Here is an 18607-nt window from a genome sequence, read left to right on the forward strand (position 1 = left end):
GGAATCCGTGGAAGTAGCATAGGTCACCTTTTCTTTGAATGGATGTTCATCGTGTTTTACTGCCGCAGTCCTTACAAAATGGGTTATCCAGCTGCTGGTAGCCCACAGTTTGCCAGAATACCAAAGTCCTTGGTATATGACGTTGGCTGCCTTTGGTTTAGGCCTGACGTCAGGATGTCAGGTACAAAGGAAGGCAGCCAACGCCATTTCCTTAGTCTTTCTTGCCACGGAGCCTGAAGCAGAAGCATTTTACACAAGTGCCGATTGGCCGAGTACCTTCTTTTTGTATTCCGACAGCTTAGTTGAAGACATCCTCAGATAAGTACCTCGTTGGAGACCCTCTTTTCTGGCTTTAACGAATGTCAGAGAAAGTTAATAACTGTCTTGCCTGTGGAAAACAGATTCTGCACCGTGATTTCCTCTCCTATTGTATTACTTAGTTGGGCCTTGAGCACAACGTCCAGAATTGTGTTCTCTGCGCTTCATTGAACCCGCCGTAGAGCTAGGATTTTTGTTCAAGCATTTTGGAGTTTGGCCTAAGTTCATCAGTATGGCATCTTCTGGTCTCCTGACTTCAGATGTTCCTAAGAAGCGCAAGGATAAGGATGGTGACAAGTTTAGGGTCAAATTAGCCGATGACGTCCCTGTTAAGTTGGTTGCCGGCCCAGCGGTAGTCAGTGAGGCACTTTCTTTGCCCCTGCATTTCGTGGATGTTCAGCTGCAGGCATCTGCAGAGACCTTTCCTGAGTCCTCCATACCACAGGCTTTCCACTTCGTCTTATGACCCTCTGCCAGTCGCCGCCTCTGATGGATCTACAGCTGCTAAGTAGGCGCCGGCTTCTGAGGTCTCTTTTCTCTGCCCGGAGACCAGATCCAGACCGATGACCATGATTTAGACTTCTGCGGTGGCTAGGCCTCCTGAGTCCCTCCGGCTTTCTGGCAGGCCATCCTGTCGAAAATCTACTCCTAAGCAGGCGCCGGCCTCCCCTCAAATGCCTCAGGCTCAGTTGGTTAAAATGTCTAGTGATCTCTTGACCCTTATCGAGGGCTGTCAGCCACCTCCTCCTAAAAGGATTAGGGAATTGTCCCCAAAAGCTTTCTCTGCCTCAGACTCTGAGGTTTCCAGCAACTCTACTGATAAAGAGGGAAACTCTCTACTTTTTTCTGGTTTTGAGGATGCTGATGCAGAAGACTCCATCCCTTCTGCCTCCCCTCCAGAATTTTTTTCTTTTGGAGATACTCTGAATACTCTTAGGGAGCATTTTAAATGGGAAAGTCAGTACTATCCTCAGTCTAAAAAAATGGATTAGGGAATTCTTGGATTTGCCACAGCATAAGCCTTTGGCTATCCCTCCAGTTTTGGAAGTTGTTGCTGTTTTTATGGAGAATTCTTTGACTCCTAATTCTGTTCCTCCTGCTACCAGAAAGCCTGACAGGTATTATAGAGTTCCTGATTCTCATAATTTCCTTTTCAAGAATCCTACTGCTGATCCAGAGATTATTTCTCAGGGCCCTAAGGCTGTTAAAGCCACGGTTGCTAAAAATCCTGTTCCTTCTGACAGGGAATCTAGGGCCTTGGATAGATGAGGTAAAAAGGTTTATACTTCCTCCACCCTGGCTATTGGGTCTGTTAATTGTCTTTTTCATATGCTTAAGTATCAGCAGCATACTTTGGAGGCTATTAAGGCTAGAATTGCTGGTGTTCCTTCCCTGATGGAGAGTAAGGACATGCATGGTTTATTGACTTCTGCCACTCTTGTCACTAAACATTCTCTACACTGTAGTTTTGACACTTTGGAGGCTTCTTGCAGGGCAGCAGTCACTGGTTCTGTTGTTAGAAGACATGCTTGGCTCAGGAAACAGCCCTTTTCTGAACCTGTAAAATCTAAGTTACTGGATGTGACCTTGCACAAGGACAGTCTTTTTGGTAGCAAAGCACAAGAGGTGTTGAAAAAGTTGGAGGATAAGGCTAAATCTATACAAACTGTTAAGGACTTTCTGCAAGTTCAGCCTCCTCATTTTAGTAGACATTACCTTTCTAAGAATTGGACTTTTCCTGACCCTAGTAAACAGAGTTGCACTAGGCCTAGGGGTTACAGGTCTTTTAGGGGACAGACTTCCACCCCTCAAAAGGCTAAGCACTTGCAAGCTTTTTCTTCAAAATCAGGGAGTTCTAAGCAAACTTCCCAAAGCAAGCATTCCCAATGACTCTGACCTTCCCCTGCCTGCCTCTGTGGGCCCAGGGTTTCCTTTGGGGTAAAGGTTAGCCATGTTTGCAAATGTCTGGTTCGCCATCACAGATGACAAATGGGTGCTCAAAATAGTATCCCAAGGCTACAAGTTCTCCTTTCACACCTTCCCTGCCCACCAAGGATACCCAGATATCTCCCCAAATCAAAGGGCAGAAGCAGACAAACAAGTTTCTTCTTTACTAAACCTGGCAGCAATAGAGCCACTTCCTGCACTACAGATAGGCCAGCGTTTCTACTCAAGGCTTTTCCTGGTTCCCAAAAAAGGGGGGCACCTGGTGCCCTATTCTGGATTTGTTCATTCTAAACACTTCTCTGATTATTCCCAAATTCAAAATGCTCACTCTTTAGCAGTTGCTGCAGTGCTGGCCAAGGATTCCTGGCTGGTGACTTTGGATCTCAAAGAAGCTTATCTGCACATCCCAATAAGGGAAAGCTGCAGGCAGTTCCTTTGCTTCAGGGCAGGAAACGGGCACTTCCAATTCTCTGCACTGCCCTTTGGCTTATCTACTGCTCCCAGAGTTTTTACCAAATTCCTGGCTCCATTCATTGCTTTTTGTAGGCAAAGAAACATTCAAATTTACCCTTACTTAGACGATTGTCTTATTCAGGCAAACTCTCCAGAGCAACTTCTAAAGGATTTGGACTTTGTAAAGAACCTTCTCACCTCTTTGGGCTACACCCATCAACGAAAAGAAGTCGAAATTGGTACCCACCAGGGAGATTGTATTCCTGGGAGTGAGCCTGAACACAGCTGCTCAGATGGTATTCCTCCCTCAAGGGAAACAAATGGATCTTTCAAATTACTTAAAAATTTTGGCAAGCATGACCCAGCTCTCTGCAAGGCAATTCCTGCAAGCCCTGGGATTCATGGCTTCATGTATTCTGATGATTCCATATGCCAGACTGCAAATGAGGAAAATACAATGGTACCTCAAAAACCTTTGGTGTCAACACACTCAGGATTTGGACTTGATACTTCCTCTGATTCCCTGCCTGCAGACAGAGTTCCTTTGGTGGGCGATAGCCTGTGCACAGAACAAAGGCCTGCCTTTGTGTCCACCTCCTGCCAGCCAGACTCTCACCACAGATGCCTTGGGCTATGCTTGGGAGTGCATCTAGAGGGCAGATGCATTCAGGGGACTTGGAACTCTCAACAAGTTTATTTGCACATAAATCTGAAGGAACTGGTGGCAGTCCAGCAGGCCTTAATGGCTTTCAAACATCTTCTCTCTCCTGGTACTCTTCTGGTCAGGACAGACAACACCACAATCATATGGTACATCAACAAGCAGGGAGGGACTCACTCTTACCCCCTGCACAGACAAAGCATGATACTCTGGTCCATAGCCGCTTCCATGGGCATTCACCTGATAGCTCAGTTTTTCCATGAGGGCTCAACACCTTGACAGACCAGTTGAGCAGGCAAGTCCTGGATCCTCATGAGTGGTAACTAAACAAGACCATCTCCTATCGCATCATTCAGCGTTGGGGCACTCCCTAGGTGGATCTCTTCTCGTCTCCAACCAACCACCTTCTTCCAACCTTTTGCACCGGGGATCATCACAACAAAGCTTGGAAAGTGGATGCTCTGTCCTTCTCCTGGACTCAGCTCTCTATCTATGCATTCCCTCCTCTGCCTCTTCTTCCCAGAGTGCTGTTAAAGATAAGGGATGAGAAACCAAGGGCCATCGTCATAGCTCCAGACTGGCCAAGACAACATTGGTATCCGCTACTTCGCAGTCTCTCCCAGTCTCGGCCTTGGCATCTTCCCCTGATACCAGATCTCTTGGTTCAGGAGGGGGGAAAAAATTCTGTATCCTCCTCTTCAGACTCTGCATTTGGCAGCTTGGCTCATAATTTAAACCTTTCCCAACAAGAGGTTGAGGTCCTTTGTGAGGCCAGGAGGCCTAGCACTAGGAAATCTTACGCAGATAAGTGGAAAAGATTCTCCATTTTGATGCAGACTAGAGGGGAAGACCCTTCTCAACCTACTCTTCCTCTTATTCTTGACTGTCTGGCAGGCTTGCTTAATGGTGGACTTTCCTTTTCTTCTATCAAAATCCATGCTTCAGCTATTTCTGCTCATTGTTCCTTTGAGCATCTCATTTTCTCTCATCCCCTGATAAAGCAGTTCCTCAGGGGACCTAGCAATTTAAAGCCTCCCAGAATGGCACCTACGCCTGCTTGGGATCTCAATTTTGTACTTGAGAAACTTACTCTGCCTCCTTTTGAACCAGCTGCCTCAGCAGACCTGAAGTTTCTCTCCTGGAAAACTGCCTTTCTTTTGGCTATTACTTCAGCTAGAAGAGTTTCTGAGCTGCAGGCCTTAATGGCAATAGAGCCTTTTATCATCTTCCATGTGGATCAGATTTCTCTTCGAACTAATCCCTCCTTTATGCCTAAGGTGGTTTCTAGCCTGACTATTAACCAGTCTATCCACCTGCCTTCCTTCTTTCCTAATCCTCAGAATAAAGGAGAAAGTTTACTGCATTCTCTGGATGTGCATAGACAGCTTAGATTTTACCTGGACAGGACTAAATCTTTTCGAAAGTCGGATCAGTTGTTGGTCAGTTTTGTTCCTGGAGCTCAGGGCAAAGCTATTTCAAAACAGACCATTTCTAAGTGGATTGCCTATTTTATTCACTTTTGTTACTTACAGCTTGGCAAGGTTACTCCTCAGAGTATTAGGACCCATTCTAATAGGGCAGCCTCTACCTCAACAGCTTTTTTAAGAGGCGTACCTACTAGGCACATACAGGAAGCAGCTACATGGACTTCTGTCCACACTTTCACTAAACATTACAATTTACCCTTGTTTTCTAAGTCCAAGGCTGGTTTTGCCACTGCAGTGTTGCAGGGCATCCTTAGCAACCCTTAAACAGTGGGTGTTCCTCCTTTCTCTTGTTTTTTTTTTTTTTCCTGGGCTTTGGGAATCAACCCATTTTGTAAGGACTGCAACAGTGAAACACGATGAACATAGCACAGTTGTGTACACTTACCATAAATGTAGATGTTCGAGTGTATTCACTGTTGCAGTCCTGGTTCCCCCCCTTCCATCCCCCTTTTTTCTTAGGGCACAGACTGGATTTTCTTTTCCTGGTCTAACATTTTTTGGGGGGCTCCTGACAGTTAAGGCAAGAAAAACTGAGGAAATGGTGTCGGCTGCCTTCTTTTCTACTGGACGTCCTGATGTCAGGCCTAAACTGAAGGCAGCCGATGTCATATACCAAGGACTTTGGTATTCTGGCCGACTGTGGGCTACTGGGAGCCGGATAACCCATTTTGTAAGGACTGCAACAGTGAATACACTCTAACATCTACATTTATGGTATATGTACGCAACTGTACTTTCTACTTATAACAAGGGTTGAACAGTTAGATTATTACATGTGCCTTTTATGCTGGAAGATCAGGTACATGGATTAATTTTAGTACTGATAATGTCGTGCAGTATAAGGGGGTACTACATTATGGAGTATGTTGTCCTTTAGATTTAATGTTAAACTGTGGTCCTGTCTGCTTGAGTTGGTGATAGCTCAGGTGGATGAAGAACATCCCGTAGCACTTATCAAAGGAAAAAAAAAAGAAGCTATGTACTCACCATAATGTTCCATGTTTGTAGTCCAGAATCTTGCCTTCATTATTGTTGGTTGGGTTCAGAGCCGATCCTCGGCTCTGCCTCGGCCGAATGCTAAAGCTCGAGAACTTCCACTGGCTTGAGGCTACATCCAATCCCAAGATGCCTAGCAGCTGTTCCCCAGATCTCGTTTGAGAAACTAATCACTAATGTATGCTAATAGGCAAGAAGGGAATCAGACCATATGTTGCCAATCTATAATCTCCTCTAGGTCCTCCAGGAACAGGGATGGATGGGTGGGATGCAAGAACGAAGGTGAGATTCTGGACAACAAACATGGAACATTATGGTGAGTACATAACTTCTTTGTTATGTTGTCCTATCTCGCCTTCATTCTTGCTGGTTGGGACAGCGTCCCCAGCACCTTCTTTCTTGGGTGGCTCAATGGAATAAGCTCTTCAGAACAGGTTGCCCTGTTAGGGAGGCCACATCTAGTTTGTAATGAATGATAAAGGTGTGTGAGAATTGACTCCTGTAGCAGCAGCACAAATTGAATCCAATGGAAGTTTAGATTGAAAGGCAATGGAAGTTGACATCGCGGTAGTTGAATGTCCTTTAATTTTTCATGTCTGTTCTTTATTGTGAGACTTATAGACATAGGTGATGATCTCAATAAGCCATTTAGACAAAGTAACTTTTGAGACTGCCATGTCTTTTATTCTCTGAATAGAAAATAAACAATTGGTCTGACTTTCTGAATTCTTTGGTCCTATGCTAATAAAAGTGCAACTATCTATGCACATCCAGTTGGTGGAGCTTGTATTCTGCTTTTTTACCATAATTAGGAAAAATACAGGTAATTCAATAGATTGGTTCAAATTAGCTTCAGAACAGACTTTTGGTAAACAGGAAAGATTTGTTCTGAGGGAAACTCTGTCTTTGTGAAAAATCAAATATGGAGGGCGGATAGACAGAGCTTGCAATTCTGCGACCCTCCTAGCGGAAGTAATGGGTGTTAAAAAGATTGTTTTCTAAGATAAATTTAGTAAACAAGAGGATGCTGGTTCAAAGGGCGGAAGAATCAAGGATGATAATACTAAATTTAGGTCCCATGGAGGAGGAGGTTCTCTTAAGGGTGGTCTTAATAGACATGTACCCCTGAGGAAGGCTTTGCATAATCTGTGGGACATTACATTAGATCAGATGTCTCCCACATGATAATTTGATATGGCGGCTAATTGTACTCGTATTGTAGCTGCCACTGCCCCTTGATTAAAGATTTCCATTAGAAATTCCAAAATTGCAGATATAGGGGCTATAAAAGGATCTATTTGTCTTTTGTCCACCCAACAAGAGAACCTCTTCCACTTACTTGCGTAGAGTTTCCTAGTCGTCGCCTTGTGCGAGGAAACCAGAATGTGTTGTACTGCGGGGAATAATTCAGGAAACATGGCTAAGACTGGAAGTGGAGTAACCAACCTGTCAGCTTGAGGCTCTGAAAAGCGGGGTGGAGAGTTCCTGACTGATGCGTCAGAAGATCCGGCACTGGGTTCAGGATCCATGACTCCTCTTGAAGGTGGTGCCAAAGAAAGGGGAACCATATCTGACGAGGCCAGTAAGGAGGAATGAGAATTATCCTGCGACTCAACAAACCTGGCTTTCTGAATAACCTTTGAAATTAATGGGAACAGGGTAAGAAACATAAAGACATTCCGGGGGCCAATTGTGAACAAGTGCATCCCTCAGTGACTCTTCCAGAGGGGAAATGAGGGCAAAATAGCTGCTGCATTTGGCATTGAAGCACATGGCAAAAAGGCCGCAGCAAGGTTGGCCCCATTTGTGAAAGATTTGATCCACAATTTCCTGATTCAGGGACCACTCGTGAGGCATGAGAATTGCTCTGCTTAGTCTGTCTGCTATTACGTTGGATTTCCCTGGGATGTGCATTGCTGTCAGAAATCGATGGAAAGAAATTGCCCATTGCCAAACTCTGTGGGCCTCTTGACATAGGGGATAGGTTTTGGTCCCCCCCTGTTTGTTGATGTACCTTATCATCGACATTTTATCTGTTTGAATCGCAATAGTCTCTATGGGAAGAGAGCTCTGGAATGCTCACAATGCCGGAAGCACCACTCTCATCTCTAGGACATTGATGTGCAAGTGGTACTCGTGATCTTTCCAAACACCTTGGACAGTCTGTCCCAGATAAGGCCCCCCACCCCACCCTATCTGGGACGTGTTCGTGCTCACTGTAGCAACAGGCTGGGGAAGAACAAACGGTCTGCCTATTGTTACTTGAGTGGACTGAAGCCACCATAGTAGATCCATCTTGCAAGCATCCGTAATGAGAATCTTGTGTGACATGGGTAACTCCTGCATGGATCATTGGGTGAAGAATAGCCACTGTAATATCCGCATGTGTAGACGTGCCAGCGGGACTTGTGTTATCACCGCTGCCCTTGAAACTAAGACCTTGAGGACAAATTTTGCTTGTACCTTTCTCTTCTTGAGTAGGACAGACACTTGACTGCGTAGTGTTTGTATTCTCTCTTGAGGCAGTTTTGCTACCATGTTTGTGTTTAATTATGCCCCTTTAAATGTATTATGCTGTGATGGCAACAAGGCAGATTTTCCTATAGTTATAGTAATGCCCAGGTCTGAGCAGAGATGGATGGTGGTGTCCCTTGCTCTGATTAGTAGATGCTTGGTGGTGGCTGTCAGGAGCCAGTTGCCTAAGTATGGAAACACCTGGAATCCTTGATGCCTCAGGTGAGCCTTGAGTACTGCCATGGATGTGGTAAACACTCTGGGGGTTGTAGTGAGACCAAAGGGCAGAGCTCTGAACTGATAATGGCTGGCTCCCAGCCGGAAGCGTAGATATCTTCTGGATCACCTGTCCATTTTATATGGTAGTATGCATCCTGAAGATCTAAGGAGCACATCCAATTGTCTTGTCCCAGAAAAGGGAGTATAGACTGCAGTGTTACCATCCGGAACTTCGTTTTCTTTACCGACTTGTTCAGTCTACTGAGATCTAATATTGGTCTCCAGTCCTCTGTCTTTTTTGGAACTAAAAAGAACCTTGAGTAAATTCCGGATCCGATTTGGTCTGCGGGGACTTCTTGGATGACTCTTTTTTTTCTAGCAACCTTTGAATTTCTATGGTTGCTTGATCTCTTTGATGGGATGAAATGTCTGGGATAGACTTTGATGGGCGGGGTGGACATTGGAAAGGAATGTTGTATATCCTGGATATAATAGACTGTACCCATTTGTCTTGAGTCAGTTGTAGCCAGGCTTCTGGGTACAGTGATGGTTTTCCCCCAACTGCCTCCAGAGGTGGACAGGTGGGCCTCCTTTCAGGAGCACTGGATGGGCTAACCGGAGAACGTAACTCTGTTGCCCTAGTTCTGCGGACCCCCTCTGCTGTGTGGACGGCTATTGTTATTTCCTCCTCTGCCCCTGGGGGAAACATCACTATAAGTGTCTGACAAGGCTCCTTTGGACTTTTGGAACCACATTTTTCCACTCTTCTGACCTTTGTGATAAGGTCTAGTAGGAGCGGAAAAACACACTCCTATGGCAGATAGAGTCTTGCCATCTTGTTTGCTCTTGATGAGAGTCTCCTTTACTTTTGGCTCGAACAAGGAATAGCCATCGAATGGGGCATTAGTAAAGGAATACTTGAAGGGTTCAGCAAACTCAGAAAAGCGCATCCATGAATGTCTTCTAAGAGCTATTCCTGTGCCTGCTGCCCTTCTCATTCCATCGGCCACATAGGAGGTGAGGTGCATGGAGGAGTTTGTAATAGAGGTTAAGGTTGCAAGCTGAGAATTTATCTTGTTTGACGTACCCTGAGCTGTAGTATCTTGTAGGGTATCACCTGGCTCTTTAAGGAGATTCCTCTGAAGTCAAGTAAAATATGATAAGTAATTCAGCGACCGTAGTGTAAAGGCTGCTGAAGAGAACATACACTTCCTGTATCTGTCCATCGTTCGAGACTCCGTGTTCGGTGGATGGACAGATGCAGATGTTTCAGCTAACTCCTTCTTGGTGGCAGCTGCCACCACCATCGCATCTACTGGAACTCCCTTTGTCAAATACTGTTTATCTTCTGGGGCCGTAATGACTTTGTTTGGCCTCCTTGGAACAGGCTCTACTGACTCCGGAGAGCCCCACGCCTTCTGACTTACCACAGCCAGGAGCTGATCAAAAGGCAGACACACCCAAGAGGTGGAAGGGCGAGAGCCAAATGCCTCCAGGTAGACCGATTCATCCTCAGAAGGGGAGAGGGTTTTACAGCTGCCCCTCTGTTTAAGGATCTCTATGATGTCTGAGAAGGAGCCCTCATCAGAGGGCAACCATGGGGACCCTTCTGAGTCCTCTAAATCATTATCAGAAGTGACAGACTCGGAGAAGTCTGTGTTTCCTCTTACACTGTCTCTTTCGAAGGACCTCCTCAGAGGGATTTTCCAGGGAGGTGTCGGAAGAGAGGGTTCTTCCCATTGGGGGTTCCTGTGGCACTGACTCTCTATTGTGGGGGTGCTGGAGGGATGGTGTAGCAGTATACGCTGCCCCTTTAGGGGGAAGAGTGGCTGGAGCCAAAGGTGGAGCAGACTCAGTGGAGAGCACACTCCTCATCACCTCAAGGGCACCGCGATCCTGGGCTGAGAGAGACTCCGGTCCCGAGAAACAGGGAGATCTCCCCCACACCAAAGAAGATGGCTCCAAGGCTAATGTGGGTGCTGAACTCACCTGTGCCAAAGCACCGAGAGGGAGAGTCGGCTCCAACAAGGGTCCATCAGCCCCACAAAAAGCAAAGAGAAAGGTAAGATAATTTTTTTTTTTAAACTAGGAGGGAAAACTAGTTTGGAAGAGAAGTCTCTTAAGTTAAATGACAGTCGTCTCCAACCTGAGGAGATGCCTCTAACTTAAGTGGTAATTCCAAGGGATAGAAAGGCTGAAAGAGAAAAAGAATCCTCTAATTTAAATGGATCCTTTAAAAGGAAAAGGCCTGATAGAAAAAAGGGAAGAAACTGCCGAAAAACACACCAGTTAGGGAAAGATACTACATAATAACACTCAGAAAGGAATATATTAACAACCTCTAACTAGTAGTTTTTTTATCAAAAGATCAGATCAGAAAAAAGGTAATAAAAAGGTAATAACTAGCCTGAGCCAGTGAAGACAATTCCAATGCTTCAAGTGGCAAACGAGATCTGGGGAACAGCCGTTAGGCATCTTGGGATAGGATGTAGCCTCGAGCCAGTGGAAGCTCTCGAGTTTTAGTATGTGGCCGAGTGCCAACCAGCAAGAATGAAGGTGAGATAGGACAGCATAACATATGAAGTTTTCTGATGCCTTGGCCAGGTTTCCTTATTCAGTATAAATACCACCTTGCGTTGCTCCTGAAAAGAAGACACTGGCCTAGTGGAACTAACCCAGCTAACAAAGATTAAGGAAACAAATTACTAATCACTATTTATTTGTTTATGGCTATTTGATAACAGTGTAAGTGGGCTGGTCACCGGGTCCATAAGGCAAAAGTTTAGTACATCAAATATTCAGAGTCATCATACTAGTAAAAACTCAAACTATTAACAGTGCAGATATGCCGATTTACAGCATATAATTTCAGTTGGCAAATATTTACAATGCAGATAGACAACTGCAGATTTGCAAACAATATTGTGAATCCATAAATGCACAGAATTTGGTAGTGACGTCTTCATTCATACAGTGTGTAATAGTAATTGTTTTGCTCTTAAACTTTTCCAGTACAAAAATATTTGGGATCATCATGCTTGTTAAAAATAGGACAATATTTACAGTACAGCTTTTGATGTCAAAGCAGTAATAATAATTAGAATGCATATCAAGAAGGGTGTAAAATGACTGCAGTATAAGCAAAAATATTGCGATAATGTGCTTGAAGTTATTTCCTTTGTGCCTAACCTTTTTTTTTTGTTGCAGACACAGGCACTTTCTTTAAGAAGTGACGCTTTCAGCTTGTTTTTGAACATATTTTCTTGCTTGATTTCTAATGGGGTTTGGTTCCAGATGGCAGGTACAAGCTTTAGAAATGTCATTTCTCCCATAGCCATCTTAAATATCGGTCTAAGGAGAGAAAATGTATGCTTATTTCCCTCACTGCATGACTGCGCTGTCTGATTTGTAGCTTGGATTTAAATATTGGGGGTTGGGTGGAGGGGCAGGGCAGTGATCCAACTTGATGACTTTACAGATCTGTGAAGACTAGTATTATCATTTCCCTTTCTTTCACTGATACCCATTTTATTTCAGGTGAGAATAAGCAGTGATGGGGTTTTTGGTCAGCAAATAATGCTGTTAATTGCATTTTTTGTATATTTGTGTTCAAGTGGAAAGTTACCGAAGGTAGATCATATCTGACTCATTCATCTTCATCAACCACCTTTCTCCCATTTTCTACATGGGGTTGGTGTGTCATGTTAACTGTCACCATCTGTCTTGATTCAATGCCACACTGCTGCCTTCTTTGACATTCATACCTGACTGCCACAGATCTTCTCTCACACAATTCATCCACCTCTTTGCTGGTTACCCTTGTTACATCATTTTCCTATCTGTCCCAAATCATCTTCACCAGATTGTCTTCTGCTTTTCTGCACATGTGCCTGAACCACTGTAATCTGTTCTGTTTGATTTTTTCCTGCAGTTGGAGCTACTTTGGCTTCTGGTCTTGCGTCCTTATTTCTTCATCTGTCCCACCCTTCTCAGGCACTTAATTTCTATAACTTTCTCATCTGCTCTGCCCACATTTCTGTACCATTTAGTAGTACTGTTTTGTACACCTTACTCTTCAGCTTCTTTGGCATTCTTCTGTCATGCGTTACACATGACGCACTATGCTAATTGGCTTCATCCCCTCTGATTCTAGGTTTGATCTCTTCATTCAGAATTCCCTTCTACTCAACCACTCGCTGTTAACCTGTTCCATTATCTTCCCTTCTGTCTCACTTCTCAGTTTCTTCAGATTTCCTCAATTTGCTGCCATTAGCACTGTATTATCTACTTAGTTTCATCCTATGTGCCTTCAGTTTTTCATTCCATCCTTCTGTCTTTTGCTGATATTCTTGTCCAGAGTCTGCTTGTAATAGCACATCAGCTACATACAGCAACTTTGTTGATCTGTCCCCTCTGACCTGTTTGCTAATGTAGTCCATTACCAATATAAACAGCAGTGGGCCCATAGCTGAGACCTGGTGCACACCCGCTCCCACTGGGAGACGCTGAGAATGGAGTCATTGGGTCCCTGTAGATAGCCTGCACTAATCCTAGCAATTTTTCTGGGACTTTGAACCATCGCAGTACTGCCAAGTAGCTTACTTGGGACCTTGTCATATGCTTTCTCCAAGTCTAGGAATGCCCAAATGGACTCTTTCCTCATCTGTAGCTTCTTCCCAACTATCTGTTTCACTGTAAACATCTGGTCAGTTGTGCTGCATCCCTATACGAATCCAAACGGCTCAACTCCCATCTTACTTTCTAATACACTGTGTCTCCATTTATCAGTCACCCTCTCCATGCAGTGTGCCAGGAGTTTGATACCTCTGTACTGCCCACAGTTGTTGATTTCCTGTTTGCTCTTGTACACTGGCACAAGTATGCTTATTCTTCAGTCATCTGGGATATGCCTTTCTCTCCACACTGCTATGAGTACCCTCAGGAGCCATTTCTCCCTTGTCTCACCCAGCATCTTAATTTATGCTGTAACCTCATCTGAGCCTGCTGCTTTAACTGACTTCATTTTCCTTAGTGCTTTTCTTTCTTCTTCTAGGGTGGGGTCCTCTTCTTCTCTCATCATAGGCTTTGCCTAGGGCAGTACAGCTTCTGTGGGGCTTTCTTCATTCAGAAGCTGCTGGAAGTATTCCTTCTGTCTGCCTTGGTGAGCAGGTTGTTGCTGGCATCCTTTATGAAGGGTGTCTGTTTGCCTTGCCTTTGTCTGATGTAGTTTCTTTGTGCCACCTACTGAGTCACATTCCAGAAGATGCCTCCCATGCCTTGTTTGTTGCTATTACAACTCATCTCCCCCTTTTTCCTGCACTCCTCCTTTCTTATAATGACTTCTTGGACTTCTGCATTCTACCACCAGCTTTCCTTATTTGCTTACTTTCCATACCTGACTCAGCCACGCATCTGTTCTGTAGTCTTCACACATGCTGCTTTGAGGTGCTGCCGTTCTTCAACTACACCTATTTCCTTCGCCTCTTGGGGTGATAGAGCCCTGAATAATTCTTTGAACTGTTGTACTTCCTTTCCAGGCAATTTCCAGGTGTTCGGTCTGGTCTCTGTTGACTTTAAAGCCTTCTCTGACCATTGCTTGAAGCTGATTATGGCAAGCAGTGGTTTATACTGTGGGCCTACTGTTTCACTGGGGATAACTTTGCAATCACTGATTTCTACCCCAATGTCCTTTCCGTACTAGGAGGAGTCTTTCTGAACAATGTGTTGGCTACTGTCAAGCCATTTGCTAGACAGAAGTCTAGAATGGCCTCTCCTTTTTTATTCCTGTTGCCCCACCCATGTGGACCTATGCAGTCCTCCTATCCTTTTCTGTCTGTCCCAATATGTGCATTCAAGACACCCATTATGAACACCAATTCCTGTTGCCCTGCTTTATCAAGTTGGTCCTTTAACTGCTGTATGAATGCAGTCTTTTCTCACTATTGCAGCCCTGCTGAGGGGCATAGGCTGAGATTATGAATAATACCCTATCATTATACTGGAGTCTGATTGCCATGATTCTGTCACTAATTCTGATGATATCCCTCATTGCCTTCTAAAGCCTTAGTCTCACTACAGTTCCCACACCATTTCTAGCTTGCCCTCCTGAGTAGTAGAATCTGGATCCAAAGCCAAGTTTCTTTGCTGCACTGTCCATCTCTCTTGTTTGTTGGATACATAGGATATCCAACCTCCTCTATACCATCATGTTGTCCGCTTCCAAGCTGCATCCAGTGTAGAAATTCTTAGTTCATGTTTGGCTGGTTGATTGGTTTTACGTCCAGCTTTTGCTCAACAGGGCTATCCCAGGTAACCCAGGCTGGGCAGCTGGATAGGAGCACATGTAGACCTTCCACCATTAGTATGGGTCCCTGGCATAAGTTGGAGTAGGCCATGGCTTTTGCTGTAGCAGGCAACTGAGTAAATGTCAGGAAAATCCTGCTAGGACAGCTGAACTTTATTTGGGGTTAATCAGAGTCTCTTTAATTGATGGCAGGTGTGTACCCAAGAAGACTGAATGCTGTAATTAAATCAAAAGGTGCTTCAACAAAATATTAGTTTAAGGGTGTGCACACTCATACAACCAGCTTATTGTACATTTTTTATTTTTTATATTTTTCCCCTAACAGATTTGTTTGCTTTTCAATTGAATTGTACAGGTTATAGGTCACATTAAAGGTGGGAAAAGTTTTTAAATGATTTATTGTGGTGTCATTTTATTTTATATCACAAAAAACTGGCATTTTAATAGGGTTGTGTACACTTTATATCCACTGTATGTCCTGTGAAGCACACTAATTTGTGGCTCCTTTGCCTTACTGTTTGCCATGCATGGGTGCCTCTATAGCAGCTGGCACACTTTGGCTACCTGCCCTAAGTGCTGTACGTTTACATTAGTAGTACACTGTACAGACCCACTCCACTTCAAAATGCAAGCCCTAGCATGGAGGGGCTGTTCTGCCCAGGCTCCTGTTTGTGTTTTGAACAAATATGGATTACAGAGCTCACAGGCTGTGAGCTGTTCTCCACTTCATGAAATGTACTTACAGAAGACATATAAAGTTCTTGTGTGTGTTATGCATGGTAGAAAAAGTTCATTAATCCAACCATGTACCATTGTCACATTGTATAATATGAGCAGCAGCTTTACCAGCTTTTTATTCTGCGCTGAGATGGCGCAGTGGTAGCATTGTCACCCCACAGCAAGAGGTTCTCTGGTTCGATTCTCGGCTGGAGCTCCTTCTGTGCTGTGTCTGCACATCCTCCCTGCATTCATATGGGTTTCCACCGAGTGCTCCAGTTTCCTCCCACATTTCAAAAACATGCATTTGGAGTGTTTCCCCCTGGGCTTCCACTGAAAATTGGCTTTGTTCCAAGTCAGACTTTCCTGGTAAAAAAATAATAAATAAGTAAAAATAAAAATTATGCTGGCTTGTAAATGTTCTCCTTTCACAAAATATCAGCAGTACCTTGAGCAAAGTCATTAGTCATCTTCAAAATATTTCCTGGTGCACCATGTTGGTGACATATTATAACCCCCTCCAACCCAAAATAAGATATGTTAACCCTGTTGCTGCATTTGGACTCTTATATGGTAACTTTTAAGCCACTGTCTTTTAGATACCTTAGGAACAGATAGGTCAGTTACAGCAGTTTGAGTTGCAAGGTTTTTGATTTGATGTTTATACTGCTGAAGCCTTTTCAACTATTGCAAGAATGGGTTCAACTATGAGAGAGACATTTTATTGGGTCCTCAGCTGGGTGAATCCCTTCCCTACCAGAAACTTTGAAAACAACATATTATTGTTCATACAGCCTTCCTCTGCACACACCATAACATATTGCTTAAGATATGCAGGGGCACACATATGTCTAAGCCAGCCAGTTCACTCCCTTGTCAGTTCTGAACACCTACTTTCAGTTCATCTTGTCAGTAGTTCTTTTGTGCCAATTGTAGCAGCTTTGGAGTACCATACTTAATTAAACAAAAAAGTTGTTTCTGAACTGAGGTGCACTCAAGTTGAAAATTTATTGCAGATAAAAGTAAGCACTTTCGTACAGGATAATACCTGTACTTCTTCAGACAAAAGACAAGACAGTACTAAGTAACATCCTTTAAATACATCCTCCCAAGATGCACCCCTAACTAAAATGTATCTCATGATTAATTTAATAATTAGTATAAAAAAGCACCAAAATAGTCAGAATACAAGTAAATGTGAAGAACACTGAAATAAATATATAAATATTGAACTGTATAAATATATGAATTTTTTAGTTAAAACCACTCTGATTGAATTTATAAAAAATATATAAAGATATGTAAATGTTTAAAAAGATTGTCAATAAAAATGTAAACAAATACATGAAGCAGATGTACAAGTGTAAAAGTGTATAGCTGCTAAATGCATATATGATTAATTCCATCCATACAAGCTTGCTTATATCAAAGAATTGAGCATCAAAAAATATTTTATCTAATAAGGCTCCTTAGTTTTAAAATACATGCTATGGAGCACATTTCATTAATACCCAGATATCTAAATGCATCACATCTTAGCTGCCACAAAAGTTCACATCTCTCCAATCGTAAGGAGGTTGGGCCTCCCGTTATGTTAGTGTCAACTCTATTAGTTACTCTAAATTCAAAGATATGTTCTGGTGAATTGATGATATGCTTGGCCAGAGCATTCTCAGCTCTTTTATTCCTAATTGCATATAGATGTTCGTACATCCTGTCCCCAAGTCTCCTGTCTGATTTACCTATACAAAAAACAGGACACATTTTACACTTGGCCAGGTAAATGATGCTTCGGTAATTACAGTTAAATCTAGCCGTACAAGAATATCTCATGTCCCTAATCATCATGGAAAGCCCTGTGCTAACATGTTTGCAATAAGGAAAAGATTCACATTTAAACATCCCTTTGATTCTAGTGTTAACAGTTTTCCTCTGCTCTAAAATGGCTTTCAGATTTAAACCCCTCTTGAATATAATCTTAGGTCTACTAGGTAGATTCTCCTTTACATTAGCATCTGCTGATATCAGGTCCCAGTTCTTATATATTATATGTTTTATTACATATGCTTCATTACAAAATGGATTAATGAGTGTGGTTGAAAAATCCGTAGGAGTATTATTAGTTAGTCTGCTGATATGTGCACTAGAATGTCCAAGGTCATCCCCATCACTGAATGAAGAATCATTCAGTATGGCTTTAAAATGCCCAATTGGCCTCTTGGAAATAACCTCCAGCAGTGTATCATCCAATAAAGAATGTGGGTAACCACATTTGAGAAACATATCTTTTAGGAACTGGCATTCAACTAAAAAATCATTGAAATTAGAAATCATTCTGGCAGCCCTGACCAGCTGCCCTTTGACCACTGATTTCTTCTGATGATTAGGGTGATAGCTAGAATAATGCAGAAAATAATTAGAATAGGTTTCTTTTCTGAAAATAGTGGCCACATAGCATTGTCTGATATTGTCTTTACTCAAGCTGATGTCCAAATAGGAAATAGTCTCCCCTTGAAACTCACTAGTTAATTGTAGAAAATCAGTGGGTGGTATTAATGTAACTCATAAATTCCTTAAAGATGATTTTGTTGCCTTTGAAAATGATAGAAATATCATCAAGGTAACATGTATAGTGATGAATATATTCCAAAAAGTGTTGTTCTTAAAAATGTTCCTTTTATCAATAGACCATGACTAAGTTGGAAAAGCTAGCTCCACATGGTTACCCCATGGCAACACCCCTGGGTCTGCAAGTAGTAAGAATCATCAAATAAGAAAAAGTTATTAGTAAGAATCAAGTTACTAATGCCTTTATGGACCAACAACTGGCTAATCCAATCAATGCCTAATTCATGAGGGATCACCGTGTACAAGTCCTTAACGTCCACAGTTGCAAAGTTGTAATCCCCATTGTATCCCAATCCATTGATATTTGCCAAAAAAGACCATGAGTCCTTACATACTTGTGGTTCGTTTATCAGAAACTTTTTA

The 18607-nt window shown here is 43.1% G+C and overlaps 1 protein-coding gene across 1 annotated transcript in view; it reads left to right on the forward strand.

Annotated features, from left to right (window-relative positions):
* The window catches only part of ATP10D (ATPase phospholipid transporting 10D (putative)), a 596301-nt gene that overhangs the window by 264698 nt on the left and 312996 nt on the right, over positions 1–18607 (forward strand). The window lies entirely within an intron of this gene.

This window comes from Protopterus annectens, chromosome 2.part0 (assembly GCF_019279795.1).
Source record: "Protopterus annectens isolate FY-2018-M chromosome 2.part0, PAN1.0, whole genome shotgun sequence".
Classification (NCBI taxonomy): Eukaryota; Metazoa; Chordata; order Ceratodontiformes; family Protopteridae; genus Protopterus; species Protopterus annectens.